The 15,089-nt window shown below is 39.8% G+C and overlaps 1 protein-coding gene across 6 annotated transcripts in view; it reads left to right on the top strand.

Moving 5' to 3' along the window:
• Positions 1-6,328: 6,328 nt before the first annotated feature.
• GTDC1 (glycosyltransferase like domain containing 1) overlaps positions 6,329-15,089 on the top strand; it is a gene marked incomplete at its 3' end in the record, with an annotated part of 460,833 nt that continues 452,072 nt past the window's right edge. For 3 of the 6 annotated variants that reach the window (XM_082689513.1, XM_082689515.1, XM_082689517.1), the window contains exon 1: positions 6,329-6,460. The remainder of the gene's footprint in view (positions 6,461-15,089) is intronic. The other 3 variants (XM_082689516.1, XM_082689506.1, XM_082689514.1) reach the window with 1 other exon arrangement.

Genomic DNA, 15,089 nt, shown 5'->3' with positions numbered 1-15,089 from the left:
TTTTGCCAGTTAGTCTTGTGCTTGATTTGGGGAGAACACAACAGAGGAAAGCAAGTTTGTTTCTCCTGCAAGCCCTGCAATTCTTTCTTTTCTTCTCGATGGTTATGTAGGGTTCACGCTCATTAGTAGTTATTCTCCGGGAGAGAAATTTGGAAAGAAAAAAATTAGATGATAATATGGCGATTTTAAGTGGAGGCATGCACAAAACTTCTTGAAAATCAGGTTGCGGTATGCATTCTTATTTTAGACTTGCCCCTGTTAGCATCTTCTCAATAAACAGGTGCATACACTTCCCCAAGCTGTCACTGTTGTTTATTTAGCCTGGATGCTTCAAAATCTACATGGATGATACCCAACCAGCTTGAAGCTTGACTTCCAGAAACTAGAGACTTAAAGTTTTAATGAGACTTTCTTAAAGGATAGTCCCACGGGTTTGTTGGAAGAGGATCGTATCTCTCAAGGATACTGTAAGAGTATCACATTTGTATGTTAATTTTAGTTCAACAAATAGGAAAAATGATTATGAGTAATAGCTCTCAGCTTTCAGATAGTTCTTTTCATGTTCAAAGTGCTTGACAAACATTAATTAAATCACTGGCAGTCAAATTAGATAAATATGTTTTCTGTATGTGCATAGCTGTACCTTCCATGCACAGTTTTCTAAATCACATCAGTGCAGATCAAACACTTTTTTGCCATCTGAACTTGGTTGGTTGACGCTGATTGCAAGCAACAGATAATTACTGGAAGGGCTAATCATGAGAAGAGATTATGTAAGCTTTCTTCGCTTTTAAATAAAAACATGAATTTATCCTTGTAAAAAGTACAGGATGAACCCCAGTGTAAAATGCTACTTTCTCGAGGCCAGAAGGTAACAATGGCAAAGCAAATTCCTTGCATTGCACTGTTGGAATAACTGAACCGTAATTGAAAGAAATCATTTCATCAACAGAGAGTATTTTTTATATGTTTTGGGCTACTCACGTTTTGGCCTCTTTAGCATCAAAAACAAGAAAGCTTTTCAGGCCAACTATGGTGTTGATTTCAGCAATATGGTAATTATTCATTAATGCTAGGGATCCTTGGTCACTCCTGACTTGAGAAGCATTTGGGCCAGCAAATTAAACATAGTAAATTTCATGATTATTTTTAGAATAACTTGCACTTTTTTTTTTCCTTCACTGAATTTAATGAAGCTTTCTGAACCATCCCAAGAGATTAACTGTTCCCAATGGACCCCCAGACGAAGTATACTCCAAATAAAAAAGAGTGCTAATAGCATTCCATCTTTGAATAACACCTAATGAATTAACACACACTACTCACCTACAACAGACAATTGGGAAAAGGCATGCACGTGCATGTGTGGGAACAACTTAGCCAGAGTCAGGCTTGGTTTCCTTGAGATGCCTGAGATGCACTCAACAATGAATGGTAGGGACTTATATTTCTCCTTCCTTTCTGACTACCAAACCGGTCTTGTCTGTTTCCAGGGGGAAAAATACTTGTTAATTGTCTTAAAATTTGCTGAAGGAAAGAACATCTTGTTCAACCAAGTTGTCTTTCCGGAAAGACTGTGCGAACGTATCACTTGGAGTCGTGATAGCTGTTCACGTGGATCTCACAGCATAGTATCTGTTCTCTTTTGTAGAAGTGCTAACCTGTATGCCTAGAAGCTTAAAATCGGAGATTCTTTCCCTTCCTAATGAAAACCTGCAGTTCACTGGGATGACGTGATGTACTCAAGGTAACACTCAGAGCCCACCTGGTTTAGACACGACAGATGGCTGTAAGGGAACCATAACTGATACGGGACTCCATCTGCCTTCGTGTTTCTACTGTCAGACTCTTGCCTTATCTCAGGAATAAGGGTGAGCTTTTTCTGATTGTATTTAAAGGAGGGAGTCATTGATGGTGACTGATTTTTAGCCCAGAAACATATATAAGATATGTCTCCATGGTATATACTTGTTCTTTCTTTAGTATGGAGACAAAATATTAGACCAGGCTCGGAATGTTTAAATGGCTTTAAAAATGTAATAGCATTCCGAATGTAACAGGCCTTAAAAAGTAAATAAAATAAAACAAAAAAAAATTGTGTGTTTTGATTTGTACTGATTCTTACAGTCGAAGTTCCCTACATTCATTTTCTCACTTCTTAACACCCCGCCCTATGGAGACTCTTCTCTTGGAGGTCACACATGACATCTTTCCTGTTCCCTATACTAGCTTTCACTCAGAGTTTATTCTCCTTGACCTTTTTGCTGTATTTGACACTGTGGACTCTCCCCACCCAACACCCTCATAAATACCATCCCTCCTAAATACCCAGTAGTTGATCTCATTGACATTTTTGTCTTCTTTGCAAACCCTGCCACCAACCTTGTCTACCTCCCATCACCTCCGTTGTGGATTGTCATGCAGGCAGGCTTCCATCTGGTCCTCTCTCTCTCCTCTAATCCACAATGCCAGAGTGACTAATCTTCTAAATATCTATACTTTAATCTGACCTTAAAATCCCTTCTTACGTACAGGGTCTGACTTTTCTCTCCTTTTTCACCTGCTTTACCTTCTTCTTGGCTCCCTACATTCCAGAAACACTTGCCTTTTTTAGTCTCAAGGACACTAAGCTTGACTGCTCCTTAGGGCTCTGTGCTAGTTTTTTCCTCTGCCTGAACTTGTCTTCTACAGGTCATCCCATGACCAGCTGTTTCTTTCATTTGAGTTATTGTTTAAATTTTCCTCAGAAAGGTCTAACCTACTCTCCTACTTATTTTTTAACTAAGATTTATTTACTTATTTGAGACAGAGAGAGAGAGAGAACTTGTGCCTGAGCGAGGGGAGGGGCAGACGGCAAGGGAGAGAGAGAATCTCAGGCAGATTCTCGGCTGAGTGAGGAACCCTGAGGTTGGGCTTGACCTTATGACCTTGAGGTCATGACCTGAGCCAAAATCAAGAGTCAGATGCTCACCCGACTGAGCCACCCAGCTGCCCCATGATCTCCTACTCATTTTGATGCTTTTGCATTTAATTTTCTTCAGAACAATTATGACTATTTGGTAGTTATATATTTATTTATTCCTCTCTGTCTCTCCCAAATAGAATGTGTACTCCCTGAGGGCAGGAGTTTTTTATGTTATGGCTTTACTTCCAGAACCTAGAACTTAGAGATGAATGAAAATCTGTTGTTTGGTGAACACTGTGGATTATACCATTTCTAATCCCTCTAACCCAATTCCTTACTGTTTTTATATAAGCACACTGCACAGTCCTCAGGTTGTTCTCACTATCCATGGAATTTATTTTCTATTGTGTCAGGTGTGTTTTGTCCCCCCCCCCCCCAACCAGATTATGAGCTTCTGAAAGGGAGAGGCTTTTTTTTAATGTTTTTCTAGTCCTCAGGCCTAGCAGAGTGCTGAGCTGCATTTGGTATGTATTTAGCAAACACTTATTGATTTATTTCTGACTGTAACATTATATACTGCACCATTGAGCACTTTTACATCAGTAGGGCTGAAACGGAAATAAAAATAGGTCGACCATAAAACACCAGCATAAGACCCATGACAGGGCGAGAGCTTTCTTTTTTACCTTCTAATTCAATTTGAGTGGCAAACTAAAGTTTTCTGGAATGAGAATGTATGTGATGAATAGGAAAGCATACCTTGGGACAATTTTTTACTTCCTTCTCTAGCAAGTGGAGAGGCTGATCACCCTTTGAGCACACTTTGAGTGCTGATCATTTCCAGCTCCAAGGTGCTCAGGTCTACATATACCATTACTGACTCTTGCTGTGATTCTAAAGTCATCCTGCACTTCTTACTGTTCTTTGATCCTGTATATACTCACTCAACTCTTTTCCTTAGGCTTATATATGACTAACATTTCTTTCAAAATCCCCACTTGCTACGTTAGAAGTTATGGTCTCCTGTCTTGTCTTCAACTCTCTCCCCTGCCAAATTCACCCAAAATGATCTCCTATTAGATCAAATCTAATTTTCTTGGGTTCAAATTCAGGTTCTCTATGTGTGGTTCCCCCTTAACATTTCAGCTTGGTTTTCTATTGTTTCTAATATGAGCCTCCTGTTCTAATTCATCTGATCTCCTAACTTTTCCCCATTCTTAGCTTGTTTGTTTTCTTCCCTGTACCTTTGTTCAAGCAATCTCCTTTACACCAATCCAAATTCTCCATTTCCTTTTTCTGTCCTTGTAAGAAATCTTCCCTTAATTTACATCTATAATTTTCAGTTTAAGATTCAGATTTTATGATTGAATCCTTGGTTATTTTCCTCAGTTATTAACGGTGAATTGTTTATCTATTTGTTTTATATCTTACCTCCCCAATAATATTGTAATTTTCTTGACAATGGGGACTTCATAGTATCTGTACTCATGCACAACTCTTGGCACCTCCTAGGATGAATGTGTTTGGTTGGGACAGGCCTGGCCAGGATTGCCTGGATTATAAAGAAAAACCTTGACCAGGTGATATGGAGCTTGTGAAATAGGAATCGTGGAAACCAGTGGCACAAAAATGGCCTCTGAGAGCAATCACTCTCTAGTTAATGTCAAGTTCAATTTCACACATCACTCAGACCCTGTAGGCAAAACTGCAAAGGCAAAGACTTCTGATATTGAGAAACTTTGGGTAATTGGTAAGTAAGTATAAGCCAGATGCTGGCAGGTCTGTGAAACAGGAAATCTGAGCCTGAATACTGGCTTCATTTCCAATTAATCTGGGTAATATTGAGCAAACAATTTACCCTCTTTGGGCTTCAATTCTTCACTTGTAAAATATAAAGTTTAGACTCCAGATGATATTAAGGACTAGATAATTCAATTATAAAATTACATGATTCTATATCTAAAGAATGAAATGGAGGCCACAGTCTTTAGAGTTTTTCATACACCTGCTCTGTGTGATAGGATTTATTAGTTTCATGTGTAGTTAGCAACTTTGCTCTCAGCTTTTGGCATTTACACTTTTCTTTTTCCCAATTTGTGTTAAAGCAGAGGGACAGATGGTTTATTAGGCTTTCACATGTTTGTAATGTTGTTGTTCAATTCAACAATGGTTTTAAACTTTGAAGGTCCATGTAGAGTCCGGATTTTGTTTAGAATGGAAGATAGTTTTAACTCTTCAGTTTAAGGATAATAATGTTTACTCACATAATTTAAAACAACTTGTGGATGTAACTCCAAAGACCTAATCATTTTCCTTAATTCCTTAACTCATTTCCACATCACACCCTAACTCTTCCAAGTTGCAGTTTTAAAAGTGAAACCACCAGACTTTCAGTTACATGTACATTGTTTGCCTTCTCCTGACTCATTTAACCTATGAGCTCCTTCCAAATACAAACTCCTTTAATTCAGGATCACAGAAGTCTAAATGCAGAAGGGACAAATTCCTCACTTTACAGGTAAGAAAACGAAAACTAAAAGGTCCTGGTGCTCCTTCTACTACGTAAAAAAAAAAAAAAAAGAAAAAGAAAAAGAAAAAGAAAAAAAGTGAGGTTAGGTTGCAGGGAAAAACATCCAAAATTTGTGAATTTTAAGCTTTTAAATTTAAGAGTCAATACAGTATCCCAATGACAACGTAGAGACAACCATGCAGCTGAAATATGGTGACCACTGCTATCGCTTTGCTTTGTGCGTTTTAATTCCTCCATGTGATTTTCTTCATCTAAGTGTGGACAAGCAATTGTTGAATAGCCAAAATGCATCTTAAGTGTGTGGAGGAGTCCGAACCGAAAGGACAGACAAACTGTAGGTAAAGGAAAGCGTGAGCCTGCTCGGAGGGAAGTTAGGACGCGGCAGCAAAGCAGACGTGAGAGCAGCAGCGCAGGTACAGGTGGAAGGGAACAGGCCGGCAACCCGCGGAGGCCCGGACGCCCCAGCAGGCCGGGGAGAGGAACGGAGGCAGGAAGAACCGGCAGGAAAACTGCAGGAGGAAGCCGAGGCCGACCTAGTGAGCAGCGAAGACCGTCCGGAAGAAAAGAGAAGGAGCCAATACGAGCTTAGAACAAGACTAGAGGGTTAGAGAAAGAGTACAAAAAAGCTGAAGAGGCAGAGAGGGGTATTGATGAAGAGATGGAAAGGGGGAAAGGGCGCGCGGGGGGGGGGGGGAGAAGTGAAGCGAAGCCCTCGGTAGGTGAGAAGAGGAGCGGGGTCCGTGAACCAACACTACTAGGCGCGCGCGGGCGGGATCCGCGCTGACTCAGGGACCCCGCGCTCCCGCCGTCCCGACCGCGCAGTGGGCGGAGTCTTAGGCGCGTGGGCGGACCAAAGGGCGGGGCCTGCGCCTGACGCGCCCGAAGGCCGCAGCGGCCGCAGGCCGGGAGGGGCGGCGGCGGCGGTGGCGGCGACGGCGGCGGCGGGGGAGGGGCACGGCGTCAGCGCGTCGCCGGCTGGGCCGCGCCGGTGGCCAGGAGGGAGAGACAAGGAGGAGGAGGAGGAGGTGAGTAGGCTCCGGGCTGGGGAGCCGCGCGGGCCGGAGGGGAGGCGGGGAGCGCGGCCCCTCCCCTTCCCTCCCCGACGCCCGCCTCGCGGGGCCGCGCGGCGCGAAGTTCCCAGAGGGGCAGTGGCGGCGGCAGCGGCAGCGGCGGCGGCGGCGGCGGCGCGGAGAGCCGGGGGTGGGGGGGGCGGGGCTGAGGGCCGCGCGGGCGGCGCGCTTCCCGAGCGCACGCGCTGCGTTCCTCGCGCCGCGGTCCGCCTAGTCCGTGGAGCCGGGAACACCGGCCGCTGCGTTTCAGTCCTGTAGGCTGGCCATTTTCTGATTTAATTTTTTTGAGTTCTGCGCTTGGTGTGTGGTAGCTTCTAGGGACCCGGCGTGCCGCCGCCTCCTCCTGCGGCAGGCGAGGGGCGGGCTGGGGGCTCGTTCTCTCGCGCGGGGGGGAGTAGGGGTTGGCCCGAGTAGGCGGAGGGGCCTCCTGCCGACCACGGGACTGCGAGGCGGGGTCCCTCGCCACACGCGCCTCCGGGCCTTCCTGAGGGGAACCTTTGCTTTGCGGCTGTCCCCTTTATTGCTTTTACTTTCCTGCTCTCGCCAGCCCCTCTGCCTCTGGGTCAGCTGAAATGAAAGACCTCACTCGCCCCTTGCCCTATCCCTCCTGTGAGGATCGGACATACACTTATTTTGATCGTGATGCGGGCTAACTGTTCGGTGGAAAGGTTCTCTTCAGGCTTTTGAGTCCAGCCACGTACTCTGCCGCGAAGTTGCAGTACGCCACAATTTAACCTTTAGGCCTGTGGGAGTTCTCTCTCTCTCTCTCTCTCTCTCTCTCTCGCAAATACAACTTTTAGAATCTTCTGAGAACTGTACTGCATTAGATTATCTTTGAGATAATTCTTAAATTAGCGCCTCGAGGCAGTGGTGATGGGAGGTTCAAAGAGAAGGCTTTACACTTTTTCCTCCACCTGTATCACCGAATGAAATGGAAAACGTTGAGTTGACGGTGATTTTCCGCGAGAGGTGGGTTTCACAGCGCAGCCCTCCAGGGGTGTGGCTCACCTTGGTGGTTTCGTCCTACCCCTGTAGGACCTACCACTACTCAGTGTAGTGCTCAGGTGAAGGAGATGCTAAAAAGAAGTTCAGAATAATTCAGTAGAGCCATTTTATTGCATTCTGCTAGCCCGTTTAACCTTAAGCTAAAGCGTGGCAGTAGTTTCCTGTAGAAACCCACAGACCTACCAAGCGCTATATTGAATTTTAATTAGTGCATCCCACGTCTGATAGGAGTAGATTCTCCTTAGCTCTCACTTTCTTATACATTTTCCTTTGGATCTTGTATTTGATGAAACAGTGTTAGTATTGAGGGTTGGAGGGGTACCTTTGGAATCATGCAACTTTCTTCGACAAACTTGTAAACTGAATTAAGTAAAATCTGAACCGTGATACTGAGATAAAAATCGGAAAATGAATTTTTAGCATTATCCGTTTGAGAAGTTAAGATGGCTTCTTTACTCCTGTTTTGAAATCCTGTTGACATTTTAATCTTACATACCACAGAAGTACAGAAATTTTTTGTTTGTAAGAGACTTTCACAGTTAAATCCAACTCCATTATTTTACAGGGAGAAATTAAAGAAAGTTTCTTGAAGATTTTCAACAGGAGTTGAATAGAACTAGTTGACTTAATTAACTGAACACTTAAGTATATAATTCAGACCTCCTCAATGAATATTTTTGTACCAAAATTTGTTTTGACTATGTTATTTTTTAAAAAGTCTAGTAATTACTAAATTTTCTTTGTTCTTTTTTCTGACTATATGCCTTAATTTGTGTTTGGACCCATTAGATACAAATGATACAGATTATTTATAATTAGGACATGCTGTAGTTTATCAGTTGAAAACAGTACTTTCCAGGTTGTTTGAAATTAGTAATTATTTTCACTTCAAGAATGTTCATATTCTTGATTCAGATAGTCTGTTTTGATTCCAGGAGATTGGCATTTTAAAAGTCTGTGTGTTTAAGACTGTGGTGTATATAACCTTGATGTTAATGAGGAAGAAAGGTGCTATACACATGTAGTAACTGAATTCCAGTATTCCCAGGCAGCATCACTTTTCTTAGTGGGCCTCAAATGCCGAAGTCCTGAAGTTTTTGCTAAACACCACAGTGTCTAGGCATTTAGTAAATAAATACTTTTTGGCTTCTGTGCACTTTGCTTGGTGGGGGCTTCGTGAAAGACCATATCTTACTTTCTCTCTCTCTTTTTTTTAAAGATTTTTATTTTTTATTTGTTTAACACAGAGAGAGAGAAATCTCAAATAGGCAGAGCAGCAGGCAGAGAGAAGAGGATGCAGGCTCCCCTCTGAGCAGAGAGCCCGATATGGGGCTCGATCCCAGGACCCTGGGACCATGACCTGAGCTGAAGGCAGAGGCTTCACCCACTGAGCCACCCAGGCACCCCAAGCCATGTCTTATTCTATCTTTGTGTGCCTAGTGGATATTCTCTAAATGCTCGTGTTCATGCTGGTCTTATGCAAACTAAGGTAGTTGAGTGGCTGAAGGTCATGAATCATGATTTTGTAAATTTGAAATAATTTATTTCCATTTATGTGTTGAATCATATACTATATTAGGCTTAATTCCAGTATTGAAAAATGTATCAGGTAATAAATATTTCAGAAAAAATGGGGGAAAAAATTAACATTGAGGATTTTACTCTTTAACATATGTTACACTCTGTGAAATAGGGAAAATGACCATTAGTTAAATTATTTGATAGAATACCTCAGTAGAGCTAAAGTAATACAAAATTTCCGTGAAATTTTCCACTGGAGCAGTTTGACCACCATCAATTGAGTGACGCTCTAATTATTGCTGTAAGCCACATTTTAAAGTTTTGGTTTCACTTTATAAGGTGAAACATTTTTCAGCATATAGACTTTTATAAGGATCTTGACTTTTGGAGTCCAGTCTACCTTGGCAAGCTGTCCTGATAGGATATTTTAAGCTGTTTTATATGGCATTCTGGTGGTATGGTAAAACAAAACAAAACAACTCAAAAACCTACTGTATTTTCTTTTTCTCTTAGGCTTATCTCCTCTTTTAATAGATCAGAATAGTGTGTTTTGTTTATTTAAAAAAATTAACAGAGGAAAATTTTCAAGCATTTCTTTTGGAAAGTACCACCACTTCACCCTTTGAATAGCTTTGGAAAATAATGTTTGAACAAATGTAGGGCCAATTCCTTAGCATGATTCCTATTTGAATATGTAGATCATAAATAATAGCCTTCACAAAGACGTCTGTGGACTACATGCATTTTTTTCTACAACTTTATAACTGAGAAGAATTGTATAGTATAGCAGGGTGTTTATTTATAGGAAGGAGATAATTTCACATGTATCATTCTGGTTCCTTGCTAGTCCCAGTCTATGTATCCTACCCACTGCCAGTTTTACCCCTTTGACCCAGTTTTTGAATTGATTTTTAAGATTTAAAATACATTAAAATCTCCATCCCCTTCCGGAGGTGGGATCTGGAATTTTTCTGGTGCCCTGAACATTCATTGCTCATGGAAGTATGGTAACTCTCCATACTGTTGGCATGTATGCAGTTTGACTAAGATTTTCATTTTTAAAGACAGTTTACTCATCAAGAGTTTTAAAATGCATAGCATAAACATTTTAATGAGGGGTGTGTGTGAGGCATCTAGAATAAAGGTTTAGATGGGATTAGGATATAAATTCATTAATAAGAATCAGAGTATCTAGTCCTTTCCCCCCATACTTTTAAGGTCATACTTAAGTCATTTAAACAGATGACTTTGTTTTTGAGTATTCATTTATAAAAGTAACCAGAGAAGCAGTTCCACAGCCTTTCTTTAGTAAGTGTTAAATAGTCCATAGAGTTGATGTTTTCTTGTGTTGTTTCTTTTTGTACTCCAGATTGTACTCCACTTGTGGACCTGAAACCTTGTCTTAACCTACTTAAGAACTCTAACCACTTGGTCATCTGACTCTCCTTGCTGTTCCCTCTTCTGCTCAGGGAGTTGGGACCTGTTCTTTTCCACAGGTGGATGGTTGGGGCTCTGTTTCAACTGAGGCAGAACTTGCAAAGCCAAGATACTATGCTACTGCCTCTAGGACTTGCTCTTACTGGATTGACCCCTTATATACTGAGGATAGGCTGGCTGAGAACTGGGCTTTTTTGGCTGTTTTGATTTGAGTCCATTTTGAGGGTCAGCTTTTCATTTGCATCAGACTGTAGAACACCCTAGACTTCATCCAGTCATCACTTAGATCCCTTTCCTGTCTGTGTAGCTGTTCGATTCTCTGCCTTCTTAGCTGAGTCATGTAGTTGGTGATTTTTATCCCCTGAGTTCAGTGGTAGCTAATCATTTTCAGGTGTTTGATTTTCTACCCATGTCTTCTCAGCTTTCATTTGACCAAGGAGCTGTTGTACTTTCCCATAGCACATTTGTTCATTATTTGTCTTTCCTTCTGGACTGACTGTAACCAGTATTGAGACTGAATCTGTGCTTTTCCTGGTGGTTTCCTCGCACTCAGTATAGTGCCTGGCACATAGCAGGTGGTAAATAAATATTAATTAATATAAAATTCATCCTATCAGTCCATTATCAGTGTGGAAAATCATTGTTCATTTGGAAATTTAGATTTCATAAAAGAAGTTTAGACATTTCGTCACCATCATTAGGACTATAGTCTGTATATTATAAGTTATAAGCAAATCCATTTAAAAAATAGCTTCATCAGTCATCCGGGAGGGCATTTATTTCAGAAGAAAAGGTATATAATTTTCACTACGTATTTTTAGATGTTGCACATTTCAGTTTTTCTTGAGTTTGATTAACATGTGTATATAATATTTCTTACACATTGAAGTTTTATGGCACTATAAAGAAGTGAGTTTAATTGCCCTCTTTTTGTTCATTAGTAATTATATACTAAAGAGTAAATTCTCATTAAAAGGCTCTTAAATGCCTGCTCATAAAAAAGAGAGACCTCTTTGATTTTGTTGTCCATACAATCCTACTTATTGTTTTGAGGCAAGTCATCAAACTCTTCAAGTCTAAACCTTTAATTTGGTTTCAGAACAGTAGTCAGTCATGTATTGAATACCCAAATTACCATGTCTTTAACAAGTAATGCAAACACTCTGTATTAACAAGGTAATGACCATAACTTTTCTTGTAGAAATTCTCGTGCTAATTTTTTTAAAGAGGACTTATTGAACTAAATTTCTTGTGAAGGCCAAAATCTCATACATTTAATGATAGTGGAGTGTATGTGTTTGTGTAGAGAGGAAGGGATGGTATTTTTTGTAGTGGTATTTTTAAGTGGACAGTTTACTAATTATGTTGAGGTAACATTTTACAACTCTAAAAGGAAAACTTCAATTATCTGAATGAAATGAGGTACATGAAATTAATTCAGATAAATGGGGGAATCCTTAGTGTAAATGATGCATGGCAAGAGACATGACCTCAATCTTGATTTTTTTTTTTTCTATATATCTGTCAGCTGCTTTTACATTACTAGATTGTGATTCTTTTTCTATGATGGGAGGAGGTAAAATTTGCTCTGTAGTTTTTTTGTTTTTTTTTTTCCCCTTGCCATAAAGGGAATCCAGAATGTGGTATTCTGTGACAAGTATAATTGCTCACCTCTTGCCTGTGCTGCCCTGCCCTTTTAGGTGGTATACCACAGCCTTCCATTTTGTCACCTTCCTGTCAAATGTCAGATGTGTGTGTGCGGATTCCTTGAGAATACAGTTTGTTTGAAACTAAAACCACAGTCTTCTGTCCAATCACAAGATGTTTATCCTTCCTAAAAGTTGAGTTACTTCAAGTTAAGATGAATCTGTCCCCTTAGGGTTTAATTTTAAGAAGTATCTAATGATATAGGACCTTAAAATAGCAATAAACACTGGGGCATAACCCCTGGCTTTTATGGATCCTTACTTGAAATGACAATTTTGCTGATTGATTAGAGTTTAGGAAAGCTTTAGGAAACTGATTTCTGCTGTCATTTACTATATTTTCACTATTCCTGGGCTCCTGGCATCTGAGAACTGTTGTGTAAAGAGTAGTCTTTGTATCTGTGATGACATTTTCCTCTAGGCATTTTTTTGTTTTGTTTTTAAACAGAGGTGGGGTTATCTCAGCTATAGAGGTGTGTGCTGCCACCTATTCTTTTTTTCTGCATTACCTGTTGATATTTTACCTACAGCACCTGAGAATGGGTCTCTATTTTCAGCCTGTATCATCTTCCTTTTTGTCTCTTGGTCTTTGAGAGACAAGATGATTCATATCTTGATTGCCTTGGACAAAGTGGATATGATATCAGCAAGCTCTGTATCCAGACCTTGTGAGCAATTCCTAGGTCATTGCCCGAGACTTTCTTAAATACATGCAGGCAGTATGATTGAAGAGTTTAGGCTTCAGGGTCAGTCCAGACTGATTTCAATCCTCTACCATTTATGAACAGCATGCTTTGGGGGAAGTTAGTTTTCTGGGTTTCACTTTCCTTAGAATAATCTTAGCTGGATTGATTTGTTGTCCTATGCAGATAAGGGTTTAGTGAGTTTGTGAACTGTCTACCTAGATCATGGGCTATTTTATTTTATTTTATTTTTTATTTTTTTAAAGATTTTATTTATTTATTTGACAGAGAGAGATCACAAGTAGGCAGAGAGGCAGGCAGAGAGAGAGAGAGAGAGAGAGAGAAGCAGGCTCCCTGCTGAGCAGAGAGCCCGATGCGGGGCTCGATCCCAGGACCCTGAGATCATGACCTGAGCCGAAGGCAGAGGCTTAACCCACTGAGCCACCCAGACGCCCCATCATGGGCTATTTTAAAAGAAAGTAGGTTTTGTTCTATTTGAAGACCGAGATAATCAAATTAGAAAAAAAAATTACAAATAGCAGTCTTGCTTAGTTGAGATTACAACTATGTAGGACTTGGAACCATTGAATTATTTATATATACAGGGTATTCTCATAAAGTGACATAGGCAAAATATGTAGCATACTTGTTGAATTAAGACAGACTTGGATGATCAACCACTTGGATAACCTTGGGCAGGGAACTTGCCCTTCTTGACTCAGTTTTCTTCTGTAAAATGGGTAATAAAAGTGTCAAGAATAATAAAGGGTGAAAAAAGGTTAGTAAGTCATTATAAAGGCTTAAGAGATGAAGTAAGTAAAGAAAATACTTAGTAATGCCTGAATCCATAAATACTGATAGCTGTTATTGTGACCACAAACAAGTTACTTCCCCTTTCTCTACCTCAGGTGTCTTCCTCAGTAGCATGAATGTTATCAGAGAACTAAGATAGTTATGAGGATTTAATGAGGTAATACATGTAAGTGCTCATTATTTGTTAATTGGTATTGTTACATTATTAATACAGTTTCAGAATGAATTGGACCAATTTTGAGTTAAAATCAAGGAATTTGTACAGATATTTAATACTTTTTTTAATATAATTCTTATGTTGGGGAATATTTATTATGCATTTGGAGATGGCAAATTATCATTTATAGCTTTTAGTGTTTCCTTAAGATAATGGTTCTTAAATTGTGATGTGCAGACCCATATAGGTCACAAGAGCCTTTAAGGGGATCTGTGAGTTTCAAACTATTTTTATAGTAATGCTTTTTGCTATTTCCACTACTTTGACATTTGCCTTGCTGATACTAAAGCAATGGTGGGTAAAACTGTGGACATCTTAGTACATATTAAATCTCAATGGCACAAAACTTTACTAGTAATGATTGTATTCTTTACTACCATGCTTTTCTAGTAAAAAACAAAACAAAACAGAAATGCCAGTTTCACTGAAGAATGTCATTGATGAAGCAGTAAAAACAATTTTATTAAATCTTAATCCTTCAGTATACTTTGTTTTAATATTCTTTGTGATGAGGTAGGAAATATGCAAAAAACATTTTTTTGCTGTATATCCAGAGTACATTGGTTGATCTAAGGAAAACCCTTCTGTGATTTTTTTTTTTGAGTTGCAAGCTGAGTCATATTTTACATGAAGCATCATTTTTACGTATAATAATGACTACCAAATTATGATCATTTAGACTTAGATATTTGGCAGTCATTTTCTTGAAAATGAACAAAGCAAGTCTGCCACTTCGGGGAAAACAACTGATAATCTTTGTTGCCAATGATAAAATTTGAGATTTCAAGTGAAAATTAAAATTTTGGAAAACTTTTATCACCTGCTGTGCCCTTGACAGCTTCCCAATACTTCAAGTTTTTTCTGATGAGATGGGTGGTGATATTAATGAAAGTGAGGTTTTGCTGTGGTATTAATTAATTAATTATGTCAAAATTTGGAATATAAACATAGTGTAAGACACCAATATTTTCAAAGCAATCAGTGTTATAAAATTGTGGGTAAAAGACCCTTACAAAAAGCAAGTAACGAGAAACAGAGTTTCTGTGATAATAGGTTCTGTATAATAGATGACTGTTAAACTCCTACTTGGCAAGTTTTGGTGTAGTATCAAAGAAGTATGTTCACATTTATCTGAAAAGGCTATAAATATTAACATATAATTTCTTTTTTCATATCACAACAGATTGAATATAGAAGCAGGT

Source organism: Mustela nivalis (assembly GCF_964662115.1).
Source record: "Mustela nivalis genome assembly, chromosome: 11".
Lineage (NCBI taxonomy): Eukaryota > Metazoa > Chordata > Mammalia > Carnivora > Mustelidae > Mustela > Mustela nivalis.
Note: the sequence above shows the minus strand (reverse complement) of the source record. Positions and strands in the feature narration are given on the sequence as shown.